The following is a 27287-nucleotide window of genomic DNA, read 5'->3' on the forward strand; positions in this document are numbered from 1 at the left end:
ATATATATATATATTAGAATAATATTCATATAACTGAAATATAACAAATATTTCTGAGTAATTAATAGACCAAAATATCAGATTAATTTCATAGCTCATTTCAAATAGTCACGAAATGCCAACATGAATTAAGTACTAAATCTTTCATAAAAAGCATTTTTAATATGCATTTGTAAGGAGAAATATAATAAATACATTGAAGTAAAAAAATAAAAAAATTATGACTGAAAAAATTTATGTCTCCTAAATAATCAATATCATTGCGATTTCATTTTTCAAAAAACCTTGGCCTCCGAACAGCTCACGGTCAATAACGCTTTAAGGCAATAGACATTTTTGAATTCAATCGCCATTTTATGCCACATTTAACTTCCTGTGCTCTTAAAACATCTTCAGCAGACTTACTGTAGCGAAAATCTTCGGAATTCAGATGGAAATGAACAATTAATGTATAATTATTATTAATAATAATAAAAACTATTATTATTATTATTAATAAAAATAAAAATTATTATTATTTATAATAATAAAAATTATTAATAAAAATGAAATAAAATGATTAATTAATTAAAATGACTTATTAATTTTGAATTCAATCGCCATTTTATGCCACATTTCGTGTGCTGTTAAAACATCTTCAGCTGACTTACTGCCGCGAAAATCTTCGGAATTTAGAGGGAAGAAATGAACAATTAATTTATTATTATTATTAATAATAATAATAATTATTAGTAAAAATTAATTAAAATCATTAATTAATTAAAATGACTTACTAATTAATAATAATTCAATAACATAAAACATTGTTATTAATTATAGTTTTTAATTGTTCTTAAAGTTAAACGTAAGTTTTTATTAAATGGAGTAGAGTTAATAGCAAATTCTATAACAATTTATAAATAAAGAACATATGAATTTTAGCTTTCTTTTTCTTTTCTCATTCTAAAACGAAAAGTTATTGAAAACGAAACATAAAAGAAAACAAACTATCCTTACAATTTTTTTATTCGTTAATCGAGTTATTGCATACTGCATTAAGGATGTCATTTCTTAAACACCTTCACCTGGGTTTCAAAAATTTAAAAAAAAGGAAAATGAAATGCTTTTCTCATGGTAAATTTTTTTCCCTAATAATTTAATACAATAAAATTTTAGGCTTTTGAAAACTTTTCCCATTGTCTGACTGTGGGAATTAAACAAACTTAGCTTTCTTCAAACTATTTCTATTTTTGATGTCTATGATTTTCCTCAAAATTCATGAGTTGATCTTATAGCTCGCTTTTTTTTTAATAGGATTCTAGGTATTAAATGAAGGATACTTTTTCCCCAGTGAAGGCACCTTTGCATTGCTTAAGTTTTACCGAAACTCATTTTTTTCTTACTAGTATTAAAAATTCAATTTTCAATTTCAAACTATAAATTTCAATTTTAAATTTCATTTCTACAATTAAATTTTAAGTTAAAGTTTTAATTTTGAAATTCAATTTTAAATTTTAATTCTAATTTTAAAATTTAATGCTAAATGTAATTTTTAAGTTTAATTTTAAATTTCAATTTTAAATTCTAATCTTAAATTTTAATTTAAAATTTAAATTTTCAATCTTAATTTTAAAATTTGAATTTAAAGTGTGATTATAAATTTGACTTTTAGATTGAAATTTCATAGTTAATTTTTAAATATAAATTTCAAATTTTAATTTTAAACTTCAATTTTTAAAATCAAATCTTTAATTTAAATTTTTAAATTTAAATTTAATTTTCAAATTTTAATTTAAATATTATATAATTTAAAATTTTAATTTTATTTATAAATTTTAATTAAAATATTAATTCATTTAAAATTTCAGTTATATATATTAATTTTAAATTTCAGTTTTAATTTCAATTTAAAATTTTAATTTTAAATATCAATTTTAAATTTAGATTTTAATTTGAAATTTTCTTTTTTAATTTCATCTTGAAATTACAATTTTAAATTTCTATTCAATCTAGAAATCTATCGTGAGAATTTCGAAGTGGTCTACTAAACATTTAAATTTTTAAAATTTGTCGATGAAAATTTTATAATATATTATGAATGAAATAATTCTTCAATTGTTTTAAAAGAAAATAAAGAAAACAAGTTTTTTCTCCATATCCAAAACCATTTAACTCTTTAGCTTGAATAATATAAGGCTGTTTTATTAGAGTTATTTTGCACAATAGGTAAACAAACTTTTACTAACTACAACAAACTACTTCATAAAATAAAAATATACTATACTTAAAAGATAAACATACATTTCTTAATCTTAACTTTTATCTTTTTTTTTCTTTAAATTTATTACTTTTCTACCCAGTCAAATATTTTAACATTTAATACTTCGTTAAATTTTTAATTTTTATATATTCTGGTTTCATGCCTAATTGAGGACTAAAATCAATTCAAATTATATGATTTGATTTGGGATCAAAATTTTATAGGATTAATTTCTCGTGGAAAAGGTAAACATTGCGATAAACAATTTTCAGGTGATTTATTTTCGGGGGAATTTTGATATTAAAAAAAATGCGTCTTTCTTGCAAAAATTGGTACATTAAAAAAATTTTGTTTACTCCTATAACTTTACACATGTACATTCGAAATGCTTTTCATTTTTCATCTCTACTTAAAAATTGCAGGAGCTGCTGAGTTTTGCTGGAAGCCCTTCAAACAAGACTTCATCTTAGAAAAGTTTTACAGCTGTCAGTTTGTTTTCTATCACTTTAGAACAGTTAATTTTTACACTTTATTGATAGGAACAGAAGGTTCTGGAAGATAAGGTAAGACACATTCCAGCAATTGCAAATTCTCTCTGTCAAATACTGTTCTGTCCAATATAGAAAGCCTAGAGTCCAAGGGCACTCTAACCCAAATAATGTAGAAAATTCAATTTGCTAAGCATTCAAAATGTAAGTGCATTATGTTAAACTTATTTATGCTTGTTCTGAAAAAAGAAACAACAACATAAAACTATTCAGTAATTATGAAAAAAATTACAGAAAGAGATGCGTAAAAATGCTTTTTAAGAAAGGTATAGGAAGAAAATTTTAAAAGAAAACGTACTAAAAATGAAGGTCCATTGGAAAAATACTAAAGACATAAGTGTGCAGATGAAAATTTAGAAAATAATGAAAAGGTAATGTAATCAACTAATAAAAATAATCAATCTAACAGGCAACAGTGTTTTAATATCTGGCACTGAATTATCTGGAATAAACCATTTTATTCCATGTTGTTATTTTCACTGAAAAATTCACGTAGTAGAAAAAAAAATCACATAGTAATATTATAATATATGTTATCATTCCAACAATAAGTAATCTTCGTAAAAATAATAGCGTCATCTTCATTATTATAATTCCCAAAATTAGTTTAAAAAAGCATTTTTATCCTTGCTGTTAGGGAAATCTTCCAATTTTAAATACTTTTAGAAACCACATTTTTTCTAAGAAATTTAATTTTTGAAACCTAGAATTGATTTTAATACCCTTATGTTTCGCCTTATTTGAAGGTATTTTGAAAAATGATTTACAAGTGGTCAAATATGGATGGGTAACTGGTCCTGTAAATCAGTGCATGTCATTGACCATCGGATTCACTTTCCATTTAGATACATTGAAAGAAAGAAAAATAAATAAAATAAAATCCATCAGTAAAATCAGAACATAATAGAGGCGAATGCGTCCATTTATCGCCAATCAGAGAATGGAAGCTGATTTGAACTCAGCAGGGAAGGGGTGTACAGAAAGCCCATTCAGACTAATAACTAATTTGTGCGGATGATGCACTCACTATGTTATTTGTCAAGAGTACTTTTGCTAATCCTTGGGGAGCTCTTGGCTGCAGAAATAATTCGCCGGAAGCTTTCGCTCTGGATGCCAATCACGCTGATGAAGAGAGAATAGTATTGTCTGGCGATTTATTATATAGCTAATATTACTTTCCACGTTCTTTACGGGATTTTGCTTAGATCTATTATTCTCCAGAGATCACAAACTATGATTTTTGTCTGATTATTTCTGTAACTAGTAGTAAGCTAATTATTTATTTAAAGAAACATGCTCCCAAAGTGTTCTTATAGCAAGTATTTTTATCATACTCGTGACTATCACGTGGCAGTTTTAACATCGTCAAAATGACTGATCTTCCGTCAAACTGATCTTCTAAGGTACCATACCGATTTTAAATCCTAATGTGAGTTACCAACCAAAAAAAACCAACCAACTTTTTTCTTCTTTTTTTTCATATTTCTATTTATTAGTTCAGAGAAGGAATCACGGTTATCAACTTGTGTGTAAACCCCATCCACCAAAAATGACCGACAGTTTGGCGATCACTGTTCTAAAATTTTAATTATTAAATTAAATTGCGTCCCATGCTTTTGAGAAATCTGAAACTACTCCATTCAAAAATAAAATTATTCAGAGAAAAAAGGTTTTGGGTCTAATTCTGTATGTAATGACATGAAATCCCAATTAGTAGTTAAAATTCATATATCATCACTCATTGTTCCAATGTTCAAACTTTGAGTGGGAATTGTATTTACAGCACAAAACCAATTATACTAACTTTACCAAATAACTAAATATATCAAATAACTGAACCAAATAAACTTTATGAACACCCTATTCACACATATAAAATTCTGATTAATCCTTCTAACTTTCAGAGAAGTAATTAAAGTAAGAAAAATTAGATAAGCTAGATGAATGAGTGGTCTAAGATGTTTCATAAAAACTTATTAAATTATATTCCGTTTGATCATTCAAGTTTTGAAAGGAAATCAGTCCCACACACAAAAAATTATTATTTATTAATTTAATTATACTTCGATTATTCTTGCAAGTTTTGTAAGGAAATCAGTGCCACAATAATTTATTATTTATTAATTTAATTATATTCCGATTGATCACTCAAGTTTTGTCAGGAAATCTGTCCCACAATAAATTATTATTTGTTAATTTAATTACATTCCGATTGTTCATGCAAATTTTGTAAGGATCTGACCCACAATAATTTATTATTTATTAATTTAATTATATTCCGATTGTCCATGTAAGTTTTGTAAAGAAATCGGTCCCACAATAAATTATTATTTATTAATTTAATTATATTCCGATTGTTCATGCAAGTTTTGTAAGGAAATCGGTCCCACAATGAATTATTATTTATTAATTTAATTATATTCCGATTGATCATTCAAGTTTTGTTAGGAAATAGGTCCCACAATAATTTATTATTTATTAATTTAATTATATTCCGATTGTTCATGCAAGTTTTGTAAGGAAATCGGTCCCACAATGAATTATTATTTATTAATTTAATTATATTCCGATTGATCATTCAAGTTTTGTTAGGAAATAGGTCCCACAATAATTTATTATTTATTAATTTAATTATATTCCGATTGTTCATGCAAGTTTTGTAAGGAAATCGGTCCCACAATGAATTATTATTTATTAATTTAATTATATTCCGATTGATCATTCAAGTTTTGTTAGGAAATAGGTCCCACAATAATTTATTATTTATTAATTTAATTATATTCCGATTGTTCATGCAAGTTTTGTAAGGAAATCGGTCCCACAATGAATTATTATTTATTAATTTAATTATATTCCGATTGATCATTCAAGTTTTGTTAGGAAATAGGTCCCACAATAATTTATTATTTATTAATTTAATTATATTCCGATTGTTCATGCAAGTTTTGTAAGGAAATCGGTCCCACAATGAATTANTATTTTTATTTTATTTAAACGACTTAAAACTCCTCATGCACCACAAAGTATAGCATGAGGCTTACAGTTGTAAGTAAAAAACAAAAGGAGAAAAATTTACAAATTTACATTAGAAACAAAATTCCGCAAGGCCGCAAGATTTTCAATACTTTTGACCAGTTCTGAATTAACTTACTTTTGAACACTTACTTTTTAAAAGTAAGTGTTCAAATTCTGAAGTTTTCCAATGCTGTAATCCGACGTACTAAAACGCACTCTTCAGCACGTCAGAGGGCATTACAGAATATTGCAGCGTTTGTAGATTCTTATTCTTTTTATTTTAAAAAGAGGACAAACAAATGGGAGAAAATTGTTCTAAAGAAAATATCCTGGAGAATTATTAACTACTAAGATTGTGTTTATTCGAAGCATTTCGTCTGTGTGGCTTTAACCGACACTTTGTACTTGTCACCCCTTTCTTTCATAAGTTTTTTGTAAGCTAATTATCTTTCAAAAGTTTTTCGTATTTCTTATTGTCAATAATTTCTAATTTATTTGCTTATTTAACTAAGCAAATACAGTAAAGCTAGTGCACAGATAATATGAACGCAGGTTTACCGGATTGCCAAATTATCCGGATCGTTCAAGAACCATGTGTTTTTACCACCTTCTTCAAGAGCAAATGACTTCTCTTGTCCTTCGGTGACCTTGAAAAAATCACATTCTTTTCGCCCAATTTCAAGTAGTTTCTAATAAGGGAACAGATTTCTAATAAAATTTCTAAAAAAAATTAAATCTTTTAAACACGTCTTTTGTAAAATAACATAGGCTCTTTAACAATTGCTAATTCTAAAACTTGAAAAAGTGTGAAGAGAAGTTACTTAAAAATGTTCCCATAGCCTATTTTTGTAAACTTGTCCGATTATCCGTTTTGTAAAGTTTTCGTTATCCGGATCGATTTTCTTCCTGATTGGTCCAGATAATCGACGCTCTACTGCATACTTATTTTCCGTTTCCCAATATACCAGAGTGGCCATAAACAACAATTCTCGATTTTATTTTTAAGACAAATTAAAATAATTTAAAAGTCAACTAAATATATTTTATATTTTTAGAATTTAATTACACATCGAATATATTTTAGATACTCACGAAGACACAAAAATTCAGAAATTCTGTCCAAATGCTCTAGGAACGTCGCTGATCTTAAGAAGTCGTTATAACACGGAAGAAACTTTTCGTGGCAAATTCTTCTTCCAGAATCTAGACCATTGGTATTTTAAAATTTAAAGTTTAGAAGAAAGTTAGTTCAGGCAAACCTCAACCATAAAATTTTAAATGCTAAAATTTTTTTTTCTTCAAAATATAAAAATGTAAGCATATTAATACATGATATCTTCCTCTCTGCGTAATCCTAAAAAATCCCGGAATAATTTATTCGGATTTTGATATTTATAAAAAAAAATTTGCATTTGACATTCATGGTTTACTTTAGGTTTAAATGAACTCACTTTTTCTATATATTTAAAATTACTTCTGTAGATGTAAGAGGATTCGCCATGAAGGATTTCGTCCGTGGTATAGCATCCTTTTAACCATCTCGAAAAAAGAAAGAAATCAAATATTGGACACAGATCAAAACTAAAAATCTTTGGAAGTCGTAAAATAAGCAATTAAGAAAGGACCAAAATTTTCTATAAGCGGAAGTAATCTATTATTACCAATCCATTTTTCGTCGAACTCCGAAAGAATTTCATCAATTGTCGTCTGGTTTCCGGTGATATTTACAGCATCATCTTCAATCGACAGAACATCCAAATACGTTCTTTTGTGACACATATTACTTTAATTAGAGTTCTAAACTTCCAGAAAGTGAAAGATGACGAAGAATTCAGGTAGCTATCGAAGTGGAACAGACAGAAAATCATTCGTTTTTCTTGCAGCGGTTTCTCTTGACCAACGATGCGGCAGAACGTTCTTCCTCAGGTTCAAGGCTTCAATTCTCCGTATTATTATTATTACAATTATTATTTCCATAATACTTGGACGTCTTATTACGAATGAGAAAAGAGTGATATAGCGATGCCTCGTTACATTTTGTCACATTTGTGACTTATTTTCGCGAATTTGTACGGGCGGTGTCCTATTCGAAAATCGAGACGGTTTGTTCTTCGGAAGGGTTGATTTTCACGCTTTGCTAAAAGGTGAAAATGTCTTTTTTTATGCGTGGAAAGGAATTTGCGAGTCGTCTTGTCACTTTTACTTCACCTTTCGTGACAGTTTTAATGTTTTCTGATATGTTTCTGGAATGACATTGTCATTTAAGAAACATTAAACCGAAGATTAATTTCAGAGTTCATCTTTACAATCCATGTATATATTTCACAAAGTGAAGAGAAATGACCAATAATATTGTGAAATAGAACATTTTTTTTTACGTCACTAGTCTGAAAGAAATAATGAATAAAAAGGAATGACACACCTCTGGGTGATTGCTGATTCAGTCTGGATTTTATGGAATCGGCATGGAATGTGAAAAAGGTGGTAAAAAAAAATAAGAGGAAGTTCATATGAAATTAATCAGAAGATAAAAAGTGCCCATTCAAAATAAAAGAAAGAAAGAGATAATAGCAACAAATTATGGGAAAAGCTGAGTTAAGCTAATAATAGTTTAAACTAACAATTAATTATTATTAGTTTCTCGAAATATCAATAAATTTTTAAGTGTCCATTGTATCATTACATACCAGGTTAATTTTGTACCAAAGCAAAGAAAAATTTTTAACCTTGCATTCTTAGAAAAATTTATAACTGAAATTACAATCGTATATAACTATTTTAATGATGAATCCCAGTGAAAAACATTTATTCCATCAAATGAAAAATTCCTCAATGCGAAATTTTGAAATATTTTTTTAAGTGTCCATTGTATTATCAATACTTATTCGGTTACTTTTCAAAGCAAAAAAATATCACCAGTTTTTGGAAAACTAAAACTCGAACAGTATTTAATCACTTTATAGACAAACACGAGAAGTAGAAATTATTTAATTTATGAAATTAAAAAAGTCCGTAAAATTGTTTTTATAATCATAATTTAAAATTTATAAATAAATTTATATTTTACAATTATCAAATTTATAAATAAATTAATAATTTATAATTATCAAATTTATAAATAAATAATTTATAAATAAATAATTTATAAATAAATAATTTATAAAATAATAATTTATAAATAATTTATAAAATCATTGAAATATATTTTTTTTTCGCAATTTTACCAATTGTTAATTTGTGAAAAAGTGCAACTAGTTTTGGAATGATACACAATTCGTCAAAATGTCTTTCTTTGCAATAAATGACGTTTCCAAGAAGCAGTTTTTTTTCGTACTTGTGACTTTAACAAACTCGATAATCTCATCATACTTCTTTTTCTTAAAATTTGAAGCATTTATCTTTACTTTTAATTTATTTTCACATTAATTGCGTTAACAATTCTCGATTATTTAATGTGTGACAATATTTAAGGCGATATTCGATTATGCCACCAAGGTGTAAAAAATAATTTTCATATAAGAAAATACAACTTAATATGCAGAGAATCACATGCACTTTAAAATTTATAATTTAAGCAGGTGAAATTTCTGGAAATTGTCGAACTCGTTGTTAAAAAATACTGTCAGTAAAGAAGTTTACGTCATTGACTATATATTTTTTGTCTTCTCAGAATACTTATTTCATGTACTATATTTTATGTACTTTCTCTGAATAAACGTACCATTTTTTCGCCGGATCAGGATTCTTGACTCTTATAATACGGGAGATGGCAGCAATCTGGAAAAAATAATTTTAATAGTTCAGTCTGGAGAGCAATATAAATCTAAACGTGATGTTTATCGTATTTTCTGCGTATTTCACAATGTCTCTGATACTGTTTAAACCAAAACATTTTACACGGTTATAAAAAAAAAATTTCAAATATTCCTTCAGAAAAATAATTTTTAAAAATTCTTCATTATCTTTTATTATTTAATTTAATGATGTTCATAAAAACATTGCATTGAATTTTTATACCATTTTAATACCGTCATATATTTTATATCATTAATAATTTTCATGATTTCAAAATTTGATGACAAATCTCGAAATTCGAAAGTAATTTTCCAATATTCCCTGAGAAAAAAAAATTTAAAAATACGACTTTTTGAAAGTTTCACTACTCAGAAACTATTTAGCAAATTGCATTCAAATCTTGTATTTTATCATTTAAAATCCCACAGATTAAATTGAGATAAAAAATTTTATACCTTAAAATTCATACGTTGTCCGACCAATTTAAAGAGAAAATTGAACATAAGAAATTAATAACGTAAGAAACAGTAAATAATTTTAATAGCATAAGAAATAGGAAATAATTTNAAAAATACTGTCAGTAAAGAAGTTTACGTCATTGACTATATATTTTTTATTTTCTCAGAATACTTATTTTATGTACTTTCTCTGAATAAGCGTACCATTTTTTTCGCCGAATCAGGATTCCTGACTCTTATAATACGGGAGATGGCAGCAATCTGGAAAAAATAATTATAATATTTTAGTCTGGAGAACAACCTAAATCTAAACTCCGTGATGTTTTTCGTATTTTCTGCGTATTTCACAATGTCTCTGAAACTGTTTAAAACAAAACCTTTTGCACACGATTATAAAACTTGTTTTTTCAAATATTCCTTTAGAAAAATAATTTGTAAAACTTCTTCGTTATCTTTTATTATTTTATTTAATGATGTTCATAAAAATATTGCATTGAATTTTCATACCATTTTAATACCGTCATATGTTTTATATCATTAATAATTTTCATGATTTCAAAATTTGATGACAAATTTCGTAATTTGAAAGTAATTTTCCAAAAAAATTTAAAAATACGACTTTTTTAAATTTTACTACTCAGAAACTATTCAGCAAATTGCATTCAAATCTTGTATTTTATCATTTAAAATCTCGCAGATTAAATTAAGATAAAAAAATTTATACCTTAAAATTCATACGTTGTCTGACCAATTTGAAGAAAAAATTGAACATAAGAAATTAATAACGTAAGAAACAGTAAATAATTTTAATAGCATAAGAAATAGTAAATAGTTTGTAAAAACAATTTTTTTTCCAGAAATTGTCTTTGGATAAGCGAGTTTTACAATTATATGTAAATTTTTTTGCTTTTTTTAAAAAATAATTTGAGAAATATTGCTCACATGTTTAATTTTTTTCTTATTTTTAAACTATTCAATTTCAATTACCCCAGTGAGAGGCACGAACTTGATAACTTGGTAAGTTGAAAGTGAGCTATTCCATAAGGGAGAAAAAATAAAATTGATAAAACTTATAATTGATGAAAACTCATAAAAAAATTTTAAGTAAAAGTAGGTTGAAACTTTAAATTGATAAAACTTAGAATTGATAATTGATAAAGTAAAGCATTGTTAAAAAAACGAATTTCAATTTAAGTTACAGAATATCGTAAATTGAAAAACCCAATAATGGCTAACTTGAGCAATGAGAAATGCAACAGAACATCGTTTAATTCAGTTTTGCAATAAAAATAAAAACAAAATGATTCTTTTTTTAAAAAAAATGATATGTTAATCAGGGTATGAAAAATTTTTTATATTTTATTTTAATTCCGAAAAGAAACTTTTCTGAAAATAGATTTTCAGCTTGATTATATAAAACAACATAACTTCTAAAATAATCGCCAAGAACTCAAATACCGAGAACTATCAGTTTCCCTTAAGAAGATCCCAGGGTCACATGTCTGTCTGGATAACATCGATGAATACCTAAATACGTCATAAAAAGTCGAGTTATCCGATATATTTTGTAATGACATCAAACCAAGCGAAGTCGTGCTCCGTTTTTTCCCACAGCTAGACCCGCTATTCCTTGGTCGAATCCTTGGTCGACCAAGCTTGGTCGTCCAAGGTTCTCCGTCATCGGATGGTGACGGGGCATCCTGTAGGAATGCAGTGAAGGAAAACAGATATCGACATCGACTTATGGACATCTAAATGTGTATTTATAAGCAAGAAGAACAGATATTTCCTCCAAATCACGTAGTTAATTTCTTTCACCGGATGTCTTTTAATTATCCTTTTTTCCATAAGAATAAGACTATTGGAAATTAAAAACCGTGGATAATGTTTAATTAAGACAGGAAACAGTAATGTTGTACGCATCTTTTGAATCGAATATTTATCCCGTTGTCGCCTTAGAAAAACTATTTATTTTTGCAGTTAACAAGTGAAAATAATGACACTTTAACGAAGACGTGAGAACGTATAATAAATGAGCTTAATTATATTTGATATTTCTACGAATATACGAAATGAAATTCTAAATTAGTTAAGATTATATCGCCCTATGTTTTTAAGATAAAAATAATGCAGCTATGCTTAGCAGGTGAAAAATATTTATTACCTTATTAGATACAGGAAACAGACTTTTGATTTTTTTTTCATGCAGTTTTTTTAAAATTAAAAACTAACTGCTCTTGTACGATTCTTTTATATTTTTGATTTTAAAAAATTTAAATAATTTTCATTTATTGTTAAAAATTCGGTGCTTTTCAAAGATTGCATAAGAAATCTTTCTTGTTTTATTCCTAGCCTTAGAATTTAAAATGGTTTTATATGCTTCTGCTTTTATTTTCAAAGAAATGCTATTATTAGTTCCGAAAAATATTTTGCTCTGCTTGTTTTTTAATTCTTTTAGTTTTTTGAATTATAAAAAAAAATATTATTTTATTCGTGATAAAACAATTTGAAGCCAATAATAAAAATTTTATACTCATTATAAATACAGAATATGAAATTTTACAATAAATATTTTAAAAGTAATTGGTAAATAAAGACTTTTTATTCTAAGAGAATATCTACTCGTGAAGGTTTTCATTTTGATTATTATTCCCCCAAATTACTTTTTCTATGAAATTAAAACTGTTCTAAATAAATCAATTCAGTTTAGTACCGTTCAAGCAAATTTGCGGCAGAATTTTTTTGTTTACAAAAAAATCTGAAAAGTTTCAATTTGAATACTTCTTCCCCATGTTGATTTTCACCTCATGAGGGAAGATCTAATATCAAAAAGAAATATTCAAGAATTTATAAACATTTTTTTAATGTAGTTTTTTTGTTTGCATTTGATACCCGAAAAATTTAGTACTGGGAAAAGTTTTCAATTAGTATATCGCAAGCAGGAAAAAAATAACAATTTTCACAGGAAGTCAAAATCATTTCGTTAAAAATTATTTTCTTTTTCTACATTTTACCTTGAAGTTCTAAACCTGAACAAGTTGTGTAGAGTTTAAAAATTAATATCAAATTATTATGTAAAATATGTAATAATTAAAAGTTAAATTTCACTTTAAGGGTTCTGAAATTAGAAATGTTGACATTTAGTGATGTTAAAAAAGACAAAATCTATCAGGAATTAATTTTCACTGGAATTATGAACTATTGCTTATTGACAAAGTTGCATAGAATATTTTTACTAATAAAAGCAATTTTACAAATAAGTGAAATCTATTTTTTTAGTATGTCTAACTGAATAGGAAAAAAATCTCAAATTGTAAAGATATGTGTTTTAAGAGAAAATTCTATCAGTTTTGTAATAACGAACTAGAGCAATTTGTATGACCATTTTAACTCACATGGGTCATTGAATAATTTTGAAGATGTAGTAATTCTTTATCTGTGTTAAATACAGGGATTCTAGTTTGAGCCATAATAATTTCAATGACGAAAATGTAATGTGGTTTCGTAAAGCTTCGGAAATTATGAGAGTCAGTTTTGAAAATGTTATTTAATTTCTTGAAGATAAACCTGTAGATCAATATAATACGACTCACTGGCCAAAACAAACTGCCTGCAGTATCAAAGCAAGTATTTCGCGATATATTTTGATTATATCTTTTTCCTAATGTACAGTGCGCCCAAAAAAAACGGACTACCCTGAATAACTATTGATCTAATGATCGGACCTTCACATTCTAGGATCCATTCTTAATGACTCGAGAAGGTGACCTCAAATATACTAATTAATAAGTGCCGACGATATTTTAAGTTACGAAATCAGACACAAAAACGTACTTTCTCTGAAGAAAAATAATTTTTTTTTTTTACANTTTTTATTTTTTTTTTTTTTTTTTTTGACGGATTCGGATTTTTGACTCCCAAAATATAGGGGTTCCCAATAGTTTGGCCAGGAGAACACTCCTAAGTTACCGGAATACAAACAGCCCTAGTTCCTACGCATATGCTATACATATCTCACCGGCTGATCTGTTCCATTACAATAAGTTGCATGAATTTCAAACCTAAGATATATAGATAAGATGACCTAGTTAACGAGCAAATGAGACAAAATAATCATAATATTTTGCCAAAAAGGTGGAAGAGTGTTTTAATGGCGTGAAAAATGCTAAAAATTTCAAAAAGCAACAGTTTTTCTTCTAAGTTCTAACAGTTTTTTCTTAAGTTTCTAAAGATAAAGGGAGACATGGCCTCTTCCAATTTTAATAACGCCTTTGCTGACTAAGACTTTGCTGTAAGAGTTAAGCGTGCTTTGCTTGAGAGGTAAGCGTGAACCTAACCTAAAAACTTTGGAGACCACTGCAGTAGGTAATATAGAATACTCGATTCACTGTCACATTATATACATAATGTGCGTCCCACTTAAATAAAGCCAACTTGATTTTGCGCCATAATTGGACACGCTAGGAAAGCCAAGGTGGATCAAACATGTATTTATTAAGTAAGTCGATTCTTACCCTTCTCCACCTGGACAAGACAATATAAGAGGTGAAAAGTGCCCCATCGAAATAAGGCCACTGCTTATTATAGCCAAAATAGACGCCACATTTATATGACTTGAAATATGCGATGTTTCTTACCATTCGCTAGTAACTGGAGAACAGTTGCCTCATTACTATGCTAGGTTTCATTGATGCTAGCCTTAAATTCGGCAACAGACTGAAACTGCATCTTTTGGTGCACATAGCTCTACTGAGGATAGTTCCCCTTCTAATCCCCATTTAACTATAGGTGCTAGTTCCCCTTTTAAAGTTTGTCATTACATTTTCTGAGTTGCTGTAAAAATTTCTATTTTGTAAAAATTTTTAGTACATCACAATACCAAAAATGGTGGCAACTACTTGACACCGAATTGGGGTAAGTAGCAGCCACCATTTTTGTTGTTCACTAATATTAAAATTTATATTTAGAGTAAGATAGGATACACATAAGAGTCAGTAAAGCTATTTTTACGATACAGTAAGAGGAAGAATCATTAATTTCGGGTGCATCCATACAATATTTCTTAAAATGAAATTTGTTAACATGCAGCACAATTAGAATACTAATATAAATACGAACGAGACTGAACTAAACTGAACCGAATAATAATTAAATATTAGGAAATTATTTAATAAAATTGACGGATATATGTAAATCTTCTCTTGAGAAAATAATTACCTTTATAATACAACTAAAACATACATGCATGCATTTTTATAACTGTTTACTTCCATGAAATGTTCAACATCGTGCGAGGAGAAATCAAACTTTCACCTTCTCTGCTCGATGGTAAACAACAAAATCGATCAACTAACTCTAAAATTGGCGAAAATTAGTGAATTCTTGGAGTAAATGCATTTTATCTTGATGCTCAAATTTCTCGCTTCTTCGAATTTAGATTTAACTGTACCCTTCAAAGTATGCATGAACGCTGAATTAGCTATTAACCTAAAAAAAATATATAAAAAAATTTTTTTTTAGTTTTTCAGCACCAGATTCGGTAAGGTATTACATCATAGTGTAATTATGCGACTAAAATTATTGATTTATAATATACGTATACACATATATCCTAAAAATTTTGAACTATAGTTTTCACCATTTTTGGTGAACTAAACTAAAAAAAAATGTCAGTGCTTGTAGTCACATTTTTTATTTACTTTTTTACTGTTATAGTTTTAGTTATTTATTTATTAATTTTTTAATTGTCTGTTTACTGACCACACATTTTCATGCACATTACATTTCATTCAAGAAAAACAAGCACATTTTTAATAATTTATTTGTACTAATTATTTCAAACTATTGTTTTTATGTCAAGTTTATGTAATTATTTTGCAAGAAAACTACAGCTCTGTATTTAAAAATGTATATTGCTTGATTCAACATCAAAAATGGCTACAGCTATGCCCCAAAATTTTTTACAGTGTAGCTTATTTTATAATTTATAATTCCTGGTATAAATATTTTAATTTATAAAATGAAATTTTGTGTCGATAGTTACTTTAAGATATTTTCTTAGATATTTCTCTCTCTACGATATGTTTCTAAGATTTCTGAAATATTTTTGTAACAATTTGAATTCTTTTTTTTTCCTCTGATGAAATTTTTATATTAGCCATTGAATCCCAACATGCATGGTTTCATATAAATAAAATTTCTTATAAATCTAATTGGCGGTTAAGTTTTTCAGCATTGAAACTGTTTGGAAGAGTTGATATTCCAAAAGGTTTATCAGTATTCCAAACCATGATATTCCAACGAACAAAGTAATGATTATTGTATTAGTTCTAAAGAAATGGTGACCCCTTACACACTTGTTAATTTCGTAGTCCACCCTCTAGTAATCACCCGTTTCGTCCTCTCTAAATTAATCAGACACCTGTGCAAAGATAAAAGTGTTCCATTTGAGAAACATTTCGTGGAGTGGATCACAGACGCCGTTGTCAAGGAAACACGGTGACTGCATGAGATTTCCTGTGTTGCCACCTTAATCACCGTAATAGTCTATTCCAAATCAGGAAATCTCTCTTCTTCCATGTCGTCCTCGCTGAACTTTTTATTTCTTTTTCGATATTTATATTCTTATTAATATTTTGGATTCTTTTGTTATGCCGTGAGATTCTGGGACTTCGAGGAGAGTTTTAAAAATTAAATGCATCATTCCCTCCTTTGTTTGCGAAATGCTTCGTTTCATTCTTAAGTGACATCTTTCTGATCACCGCGCCATCTGCGGCTATTTTTGAACTTAATATATCAGCATTGTCGTATTTATAAGAAAAAATGCATAAACTAATTTATGTAATATCTATAATTATGTTAAAGATGTTGTTATTAATCTATTAGATTGTATAATTATCTACTTTTGCATATCAAAAGTAGAAATAAAAATAAAACAATTCTTCTTGAAAGGAATAAATGAAATTTAAATCCTTTTCTTTAGAATGAGCCATTTGTAATTAAAATTAGGCTTTATTTCATCCATACATTATTGAAATAAAGATTAATGCATTTAATAAACTATTATTATTGTAATCATTATTATTATTCGAATTTGTTCTTACATTTTTTTGTCAAAAGGAAAAAAAGAGAAATTGTGGTACGGTAGTCAACTGTTTGCAATTGACTATCGTACCACAAATTATAATTTTTCTTCCTCAAAAAAGTACTTATTTTTTAAACTGATTCACCCATTTAATGATTCGTTGAATCATTGATATCCTTTCTCTCTTTCCTTATTTCATTAACCCATTAGCTATACCAGGAATTAATTAAACGGTCTTCATAGTAACGGTTGCCATAGTGACACTCTCAATTAATTCATGGAAAATATTAAATGGCTTTCTAAAGCAGATTTAAACATTAATTTAAAAAAATCTGAAACACATAAGAAACTTACATTTAAAACACTTAAGACCTGTTTTCTTGTTCGAGTGACCGTTAAAAAAACTTTAAAAATATTGAATTTTTGAGATTTGAAAAGACAACAGATTAGAAAAAGGCGTTAAAAAGCAGGCTTAATGTTTCATGAGGAGGGTGGCGTACATAGTCTAGGTAAACAAAACAAACAGACCATAAGTAATAGATAAATGATATATTACGTAACGCCTATGATATCACATAAGACCTGAATGATTTTCATAAATAGTCGTCAAAATCAGTTAAACGTTGAACAAAAATTTATTTTGAAAGCAAAAAAAAAAAAAAAAAAAAAAAAAAAAAAAAAAAAAAAAAAAAAAAAAAACTAAATAAATAAATAAATAATAAAAAAAAACAGAACTTTTTAACTCTTTATTTTATAAATTCAAAAACCTTTTAGAAACTATTAATATGTACCTTGTATTTGTTTGAAAGAAAGAAATTGTAGTCTAACACATGTACACGTTTTTTTTTGTTTTTATGTTTTTTTTTAATGTATAAAGCTTGTTTATCACAAAATAAACAAGCTTTAAACATTAATATATAAGAAACAAACGTTTCTTCTGTTCTTGTACAACTAAAATAGGAAAAAAAGAAATGAAAATTTCTAAAAATCGAAAATCAATTTAAAAAAAAATAATAATTTTAAAATTCAATTCAAACTATAACTTAAGAACAATATTTTATAAGTTTATATAATTATAATTGTGTCGTAAAAAATTGCTCGTACAATGTTGTATCTAAATCTGTTTAAACTTATTTACATAAAAATTGTTATTATTTAGTTTTTATTTTGATTATTTGTTCATATTATCTACGCATATTAGTTTGAAATCGAAATAAAACACACAGGATTTTTACAATCACAATCTGGTTAATTATGTTAACTTTCAAAAGATATATTTGTAGAGTTTGTTGTCCACTATCTAAAAAAAAGGTTATTACCTCTTTGTCAGGAAGTTCTTCTTCTTCAAATGCTCTACAGCTTATTACAGGCCAATGCCATTCCAGTAGGCTTACTCCAACGGACCCCATAAGACCACGTTGTGGCCAATGATTGATCTTTGTCTTAATGTCTGCATTCTACGCAATCCATTAATCTTGTGCAAGGTTTATCTCTTACCATGCATATTTGCAAAGCTGATTTTTTAATAGGGTTCGATTTGTGACACCTAAAAATATGGCATTTAATAAAATATGATAGTATAAATATGTTGCGATAAGATTTGATTTTATGTCCGGCGTTGAACAGCAGACCCAATTCTGAGTTTATGACTATCAATGTTCAACACCGCAGCCTTCTAATTTTGAACCCGACCCAGAAGACATGATGACCAACAAGGGGACTCCTGGACCAACAAGGGGATTCTAACCCATGATCTGTCCACTGAGGATACCACTGAGGATATTTTAAGTCAGCACTGTGGTCAGTGTGAGCTGGGAGCAGAACTCGTATCAACCAACCACAGCTGGAATTCAAACCTAGGTCACCTCATTGAGAAGCGAATGCTCTACTTTCTGAGTCATTCGCTTCAGGGGATAGAGCATTCATAAATAAAATAAAATTTTTATCATACGATAAAATTTTATTTTATTTTATTCACCGTTGTTGAACAGTCGACTCAATTTTGAGTTTGCGACTACTAATATTCAACTCCATGGCCTTGCAATTTTGAACTTAATCTAGTAGACAAGATAATTCCTGGATCAAGTATTGGGAGAAGTGTGCCTTCGTGGAGGACTTTTTGCTGAAACTAATCCGCTTGTGCGTTACATATAGGGGAAAACCACGAAAACCTCCATGGATAGCCTGATGACAAGCCCATGATCCGCTTACCACTGAAGATATTTTTCGTCCACACTGTGATCAATGCGATCCTGGTGCCGAATTGAGTTTTGTATTCCGTAGTCGGCGGAATACTTCAAAAAATCTTATCGTATAGCCACCACAACTATACGATAAAATTTGATGACTCTGGCAATATTTGGTTGTTTGCATTTCTTATAGACTTCGTGATAGAACAAATTCCCCACCTGTCTTTCTCCAAATTGACAAAATATTCTTCTAAGAATTCTTCTTTTAAAAAATTAAAAGTCAGAAATTATTAACTATTATAAATTATTTAAAACTAATACTTTTGTATGCAGTGAAATCAGATTATGAATCAATTTTAAAAACATTTTCTAAACGTATAAGGAATTGTAAAATAAAATAGGTATAGGAAGGAAAATTTGAGTTTCGCAAAATTTAGATGAGACGATTCGTTCAACCTAAAATGTTTTTATTGCTCTCGTAATATTTACATAATACTTAATAATTGAAGTGCATGTTCTTTAACTTTGCATGCTCGCCGAAATGTGAAATGATGAGGGCGTTATCAGAATAATAAATAAGATTGTGTTGACGGTCAGTGCACAAGATAAATTGGATATTGAAAGACTGAAGCAAAACAAATAAATATATCTCAGAATGATAAATAGAAAAAACGAAGGCTTTTATCGTTTATATGGTTTTTCAATATTAATTTATTGAAATTTCATAGTTTACAAAATTTAAATTATGAAAATAATTTAAAAGTAGATTATTTCTATAATAAGTAAGCATAATTCCTAATTTCAGAATTGTCAGAGAGATGTGCTTTAAGATAAATGTTAGATATGCTTTTAATTCAATCATCCTTGTTTAATTCTTGCAAATAAACTAATGATTGATATTTTCTCTATTCTGCAATATAGTTCAAAGCATAATAAATAGGTCGTCGCATAACTAAGGTGGGATGTATAGCACATGATATATTCTAAGAATTTAGCTATCCAAGTTTTTTTTTCTCTTTTAAAACTAATGCAATGTAATTCTGCAGTTCTATCTTCCAGTTAGCTAATTTTATTTCATAAGTCTTTTAGTTTCAAGGCTTTGAAACTAAAGGCCCATCCCTGCTTAATTTATATGTAAGTACTATTTATTAAACGTTAAAATTCGTTTTCATTATTTAACGAAAATAGAAATGTTTTTCAAAAATTTAAAAACAAAAATACGTACAGTATTTTATAGTACCCATTACATTTGACTTCTAGTATCATAGTTTTTATTTATTTAGTTAGTTAGTTATTTGCTTATTTATTTACTTGTTTATTTATTTAGTTCGCTAGTTAGATAGTTATTTATTTATTTATTTTTATTAAAAAGAATTTCTAAAATGTTATGTGCCTTATCTCTAAGAAAAGTAACAAAGTAAAGCCATATTTTTCATTTTTATTAATAAAAAAAAACTGCGTTTATTGAAAAAAAATTTTAAACATTGAAATTTTTAAATAAAAATCAATATGGCGTAGTTAAATTCTCTTATAAATTCAAATAGAAACTTAACACTTATATATTCTTGAAGCGTTGAATACTAAAAAAATGAACTAATAAAATTCGCTAAATTCTAAATGTATTGGCTGAATAATTCTACTTTTAATATTTTAATTTACAACAATTTGTGTTATGTTACTCAGACAATTATACCTACATAACCTATCGCGAACTCCCCCGGGTCTTTTATGCACGCATTTAACTCTTGTCACAAAACACAAACTTCTACAATATGATGATTGGACATCATAATCAAGAAAAACAAATAACTCCCTTCATCTTATTTATTATCCCGGTAAATGGAAGAATGGAACGCCATCTGAATATTTTGTGACTATATTACAGGGCGCAGAACCTAAATAAATAAAATTCGCAATGGATTCGCTTGCCCGGCCACGCGGCCAAAATAAAATCCAGGTCTATAGGATAAGAGCTACAGCAAACTTCAAAGATTTTTTATTGGATGTCAAATTTTGTTTTTGCTTAGCTCTAGTTACGATGATAAGGTAAGTGGTCTTTACGTTCAGTAATTGGTAGGACTGTCTCTCTAAGCATTAGATCAAAGACCTGATGGTAGATTAGGAAAATAAATGGTGCTTATGTTCAACAAGCATAAGTCCAAACAGGCTGTGGGATGAAATTTGAATTTATAGACATAATTTTGGAGTTTTTTTTTAAAGGATATCTCATTCTGATAGCGAGAAAAACATACTGAGAAGTTTTCAGTGCATTACTAGAAAAGATTTGCTTGAATTTCAGTGTTTCCAAAGAAACTTTTTGTCAAATTTTGCTTATAAAAAGATGAAATCACAAGGACTGCAAAAGGTTGAGTATCACAGTAAAGACTTGCTGTTACATTATATTCAATTCAATTATAATTTAACTATAACAAGGCGTCCTAAAATAAACTGACAGTTTTCAAAAATTTACAACAGCTAAATGGTGAAGATTTTTTAAAAAAAAAATTATTATTGGAGTAAAATCATGTGACAGGGCATACATTTTCCACCCAAAACTTCAGAGTTTAGTTCAAAAAGTGCTCAACAGATGGTGATGTAAATATAAAATGTCTGAATGAATGAAAAATACTTGAATATTACAAATTTGAAATTTTCAAATTCTTTTAATGAAGAAGAAGACGGAATATCTGCCATTAGCCGTAAGGCAAATATCATTCTGCAAACCAGATAATTGTGTAAAAAAATATTTACTCACTAATACTTGAGCTCACAGTCAGTTTACAAGCACTCGAACCCTATTTATACCTTTTTATTATCGAACCTTATTATTTTTCGAATTAAATCCAGGAGTTCTGGGAGGGTTAATGTATAGCTTCTCAAATGAATTTTCTGTAAGAATTGTTTTATTTTAATTTATTATTTGTTATTTCGTTTTCTAAATATAAATTTATGAAAAACGTCAGTCTAATGTAAGTATGTTGGACTATAAAAACTTTATGATGCTTGAACGTAATCTTATAAGCTTTACAGACAGAACAGAGAAAAGTTCAAAGATTTTATTATTTTTTTCACCGAAAATAATTATGAAAATTTAGTTAATTTCTTTCTTAAAAAAATTCCTTTTTTAAGCTTGTTTATTTAAAATACATGTTTTACATAGTTAAAATACATACAAAGTTTTTAAATAAACAAATGCGCCACAAAATAGTTTTTTTTTTTTTTTTGTATAATTTAGTTATTTGAAGAAGATGTGATTGCGCAATTCTTTGCATCGTGGCTTTTTACCCAATAAATATTGCAATTATACGTATCATGTTAGATCACCAACCACATTAATTAGATTTGTAAATTAGGAATTTAATTGCAGATGATCCAACTGTATAAGCTTGTCATGGTTTTGTTTCTTCATGTAATGCACACGCTGATTAATTTAACTTGAAAAGTCCTCAACATAAGTAAATTTGTTTGGAAATTTTGTCATCTGAGTTTGGTTTGAATTTTGAAATTACAAAAATACGAAGAACTTGTTGTAAATCTAAAAGCGTTAATAAACTGCTTAAAGAACAGTTCTATAAATGCCTCTCTATATTAAAAAATCGAGAGAGTAAACTTGTTCGAAAGTTATTGCAAAAGTGATTTCCTCCCGATTTTTTTCTTTTTCTTTTTTCCTTTATGTTTAATTTTAATTTACAGCGCAAAAACTATATCATTTAAAGATTTGAATTTAAGATGGGCTGTAGAAAAAAGTAAGGAAAGTACGACGGAATAAAAAAAAAATTTTATTCAATGATTAGTTCAAGAAATAGTTCGAGAATTGTTAAACTTGTAAGAAAAAATACCATGTTTTGTCGATCTGTAGCCCGCTGAAATGAAACTGCGTAATTAAAATTTGGCGCTTTAGAAGAGTCCTTCTTTATTTGTGTACTTAACACGAATTTTGATTCAAAATTCCAATTTGTTCGAAAATTGTAAAAAATTTAAGTATTTTTTCGTGATATGTTTTCAGCTTTTTAGGATTTAAGTATTAACTATTTTTGTTGAAAATGTATTTTTCTCCTACGAGATCTTTCTTTCCTTATTTTGTAAGCTCGCGCTCCCGTAGATATCAATCAAAAATAGCAAAAAAAAGGGAGAGATTACATGTTGTTAAATATAAATCTCAACATTTACATTAAAAAATTCTTTTTAAGAAATAATTAAAAACCGTTTCCGATTTTAATTGTCATAAGTCCCGTCAGCGAATAAAATTATTTCTCATTTATTTCTTCTTACAGAGTCACACAATATGTATTCTTTATGTTAATTTTATTTCAAATACAGATTAAATATTTTCAAGTACAGCTTTCAAGTACAGACGATTACTTAGATTTTTCGAACCTAGGTAATCGTATCTTTTGTTACTTTTAACATATTAAATCTTACATAAAGCTACAATAATTGCATATTTTTAAAATAAATTTTTCCGTGTTTTTGTGTAAAATATTAAAATCTAAGCAAAAAATGATGAATAAGAAGCAATTAAAGGGGTTGGTGAGTGGAGTGAGCAGGAGTCGGAGTCTCCCAGAACTATAAATTTTGTTTAACTATTTGCATTTACTAAGAATAATAAACAAGTTTTTCCTTTAAAACTCAAAAGAGGATTATAAAGGAGGATTATGGTGGAGGAACGAAAAATATCTTAAAATAATTTTTTGATGCTCTTTCAAAACGTAAAATAAAATAGCAGCAGTTTAAGTGCCTTGACCTTTAGCTATAATTTTAAACTATATATGCCATTTTCATGTAAAAAAATTACATATCTGGATTTAGAACGAACAAATAAATATTTTAAGAGTTAATGAACTATATTAAAAATTCGGCGAGATTTATTTATCTAGATAAAAATTATCAAAATCAATGAATAATTCTCAATTTTCGGAAATTTCTTTTAGCGCAGATAAAGCAACCTTTGGATAACTTTTCCAATGTTGAAAAATTAGATCACAAAAGCTTTTTTATTTTTCAGAAAACCGTGGCTTTTCTTCCTACTGAAGTTATGCACCATTTTCAGAATTTGCTTAGGAGGGACTATGACTAAAATCAGGCTAAACTTGACCTAACAATCATTAGAAACTGTTGCTAGCTCGCTGCAATTATGAAAATAGCAAGTTATTTTTCAAAAAAATAACAATAAAAAAAGCTTTTTTTTTTTATTGATGACAGAGCCTCCAAAAAACAGCTTTAAGAATTAGATGCAAAAGCAGTGTCAAATAAGATAACTAGAAAAATTAACATCTTTAAAAAATTTCTAAATTTTTAAACAGAATCATACTATGAAATTCCCCATTTTCTATAATCGCAAAACGAATTACGAAGTATCTATCACAGGTGAAGTCACGAGGACCGATATGGACACGTCAATGCGCGTGCGTTTGCCTTTACTGCAGGTGCGATATACCTCTGATAGTGCTTATGTGGCATGAAACTTTGGATTAGTGTTGATTTATTAGTGGTTCCTGCATAAAAGGAGATGAAGAGGTCGTGGGAAATGATAAAAATTTCCCTTCAAAATGTAGAAAATGCTGTAGATCGATAGTGTCGCATGAAGAAATATGCGTACAAATGTCCGATAATCTTATCAAATTAAACTGAATCGTAGGTAAAAATATTTCCTCACCGTTTTTGAAACATGATATACCCGTGATGGAATTTTATTAGCCATTTAAAATGATTCAGGTGATTTATTATCTGCCATTTGAAATGGTGCAGGTGATTTAAATTGCGATGCCTGCAATCACTTCGCGTGTTTTTTTGCTATTTTAAATGTAAATGTAACTAAAGTGCTATTATTAATACAATTGCAATTTCAATACTTATAAAGCCTATTTTGCGTAATTTTAAAAGCTGAACCGTTGATATACTGTTTACTAATATATATGAATGTATATATATAACGCAGTTTAATATTTATTGAGTGATTAGTCGTGCTATACTATTAAGAACATACCCTCTTTTAAATTAATAAGGATACTTAAAAAAATTTAAAACAAAAATTTAAAAAAAAAGAAAACAGTTTTACTCAATTTTCATTTTGAATGTTATTTACTTCTTTTTAAAAAAAACATTTAATTGAAATCATTTAAATGTATGCTTATGAGTCAAATTTTTGTAATTTAGGTAGAGAAAATAAACTTTTGTATATTTTTATCGACCAAAAAAAAAAAAACTTAATTGCGACTTTAAAAATTATTGTTTGCATCTTTTTACTGTATGTAAGGATTAATTTATGTTAATAATAGTAGCAATTTTTCGCAGTTGCATAAATTAGCTTGGTATATCTACTATTTCTAAGGAGAAAAAAGTTATTCGTATTAGTGAGTTGCCATAAATTTATTATTATAAGTTTTTTCTCAAAAATTATAAAACGAGTTAAATTATTTTTTATTTATTTTTTAAACCTTCTTTTTAATTAAATTTTTCTACATTGTGAATAAAACCTTTAGTAGATTTGTATCAAGAACTTCCAACTAACTGGATTTTTTAACTTCACTAATTTGTCAACGGCAAGGAAGGAGAAGCTACATTGACTTCAGTTGAATAGTAGGCCAATTCCACTTATTAATAAAATAAATAATGATGACATAAAATAAATAAATAAATAATAATAAATAATAATAAATAATAAAAATAAATAATAATAATAGTAATAAATAATAATTATAAATAATAATAATAAAAAATAATANTTTTAAAAAAAAAAACACTTTTATTCAATTTTTATTTTTAATGTTATTTACTTCTTTTAAAAAAACATTTAATTGAAATCATTTAAATGTATGGTTATGAGTCAAATTTTCTTAATTTAGGTAGAGAAAATAAACTTTGGTATGTTTTTATCTACCAAAAAGAAACTTAATTACGACTTTAAAAATTATTGTTTGCATCTTTTTACTGTATTTAATGCTTAATTTATGTTAATAATAATATAAATTTTTCGCAGTTGCATGTAAATTAGCTTGGTATACTATTTATAAATAGAAAAAAGTTATTCGTATTAGTGAGCTGCCATAAATTTTAGAAGATACATTGTGAACAAAAATTTTCGAAGATTTGCATCAAAAACTTCTAATTAAATGGATTTTCAACTAATTTGTCAACGACAAGGTCATTGTAGTTTGTCAACGTAGTCATTGTAATTTGTCAAAGACAAGGCAGGAGAAGGCTTTATTTGAATAGTAGGCCAACTCCACTTAGTAATAAAAGGAATAAATATGTAAAATTAGAAGCTTTAATGTTCATGCAAGTCCTTCCAATCCTATTTTTAAACTAATTTTAGATGATATCAGTTGTTAAACAGAGAGCACAAGTCAGATGAGATATTAGAAACAATGCATTCATTAGAATCTTAAGGCTGTACCGCGCGAGAAGCCTTTTATGACAAATCTTCTTTAAATTATAGTTGTCATTTAAAATTTAAAGTGTAGAGAAAAAAAAGTTCTTATAAACTAAGTAAACTTTAAGTAGTTTCATAAGCTGAATGCTGCTCTACAAAATACCAAATCGCAAACAAATCATAACAAGCTACTGTCATGGAGAAAAAGTAATTCAGTTATAATTTGTATGTAATTTGACATTAAAAAAAAAAATCATTCAGTATTTATTCCTAATTTATTTGAGCTAATTTTTTTCGATACTTTAAACTTCAAGTAACTAATGCAATTGAAATAGAATTTGCAATGCAGGGTTTCTCCCGCAGTGACTCCTTTACGCTGAAAAAAGTTCCGGATCAAATTACGGTAAAAAGTACCGGCATTCAGGGATCTAGTACTTTTAACCCTAAAATCTGTTTTTACCGGAACGTATTGCGAAACAAAAAAAAATCTGATACATCCTACAAAATATTTTTACAATAATAATTACTGTAAATCACTTAATCACTTTAATTAAATAAATATTACTGTAAAAATTACGGTATAATAT

General features: G+C 27.4%; 2 long non-coding RNA genes across 10 annotated transcripts in view; one reads left to right on the plus strand and one right to left on the minus strand.

Moving 5' to 3' along the window:
* The window catches only part of LOC122269977 (uncharacterized), a 377717-nt gene that overhangs the window by 269710 nt on the left and 80720 nt on the right, over window positions 1–27287 (plus strand). For all 9 annotated transcript variants that reach the window (XR_011637278.1, XR_011637273.1, XR_011637272.1 and 6 more), the window contains one exon: window positions 2662–2802. This is a non-coding gene — a long non-coding RNA (uncharacterized lncRNA). The remainder of the gene's footprint in view (window positions 1–2661; window positions 2803–27287) is intronic.
* LOC139426027 (uncharacterized) overlaps window positions 1–27287 on the minus strand; it is a 56984-nt gene that overhangs the window by 22999 nt on the left and 6698 nt on the right. The window contains exon 2 of the long non-coding RNA XR_011637281.1: window positions 9524–9579. This is a non-coding gene — a long non-coding RNA (uncharacterized lncRNA). The remainder of the gene's footprint in view (window positions 1–9523; window positions 9580–27287) is intronic.

Source organism: Parasteatoda tepidariorum, chromosome 7 (assembly GCF_043381705.1).
Source record: "Parasteatoda tepidariorum isolate YZ-2023 chromosome 7, CAS_Ptep_4.0, whole genome shotgun sequence".
Taxonomy (NCBI): domain Eukaryota; kingdom Metazoa; phylum Arthropoda; class Arachnida; order Araneae; family Theridiidae; genus Parasteatoda; species Parasteatoda tepidariorum.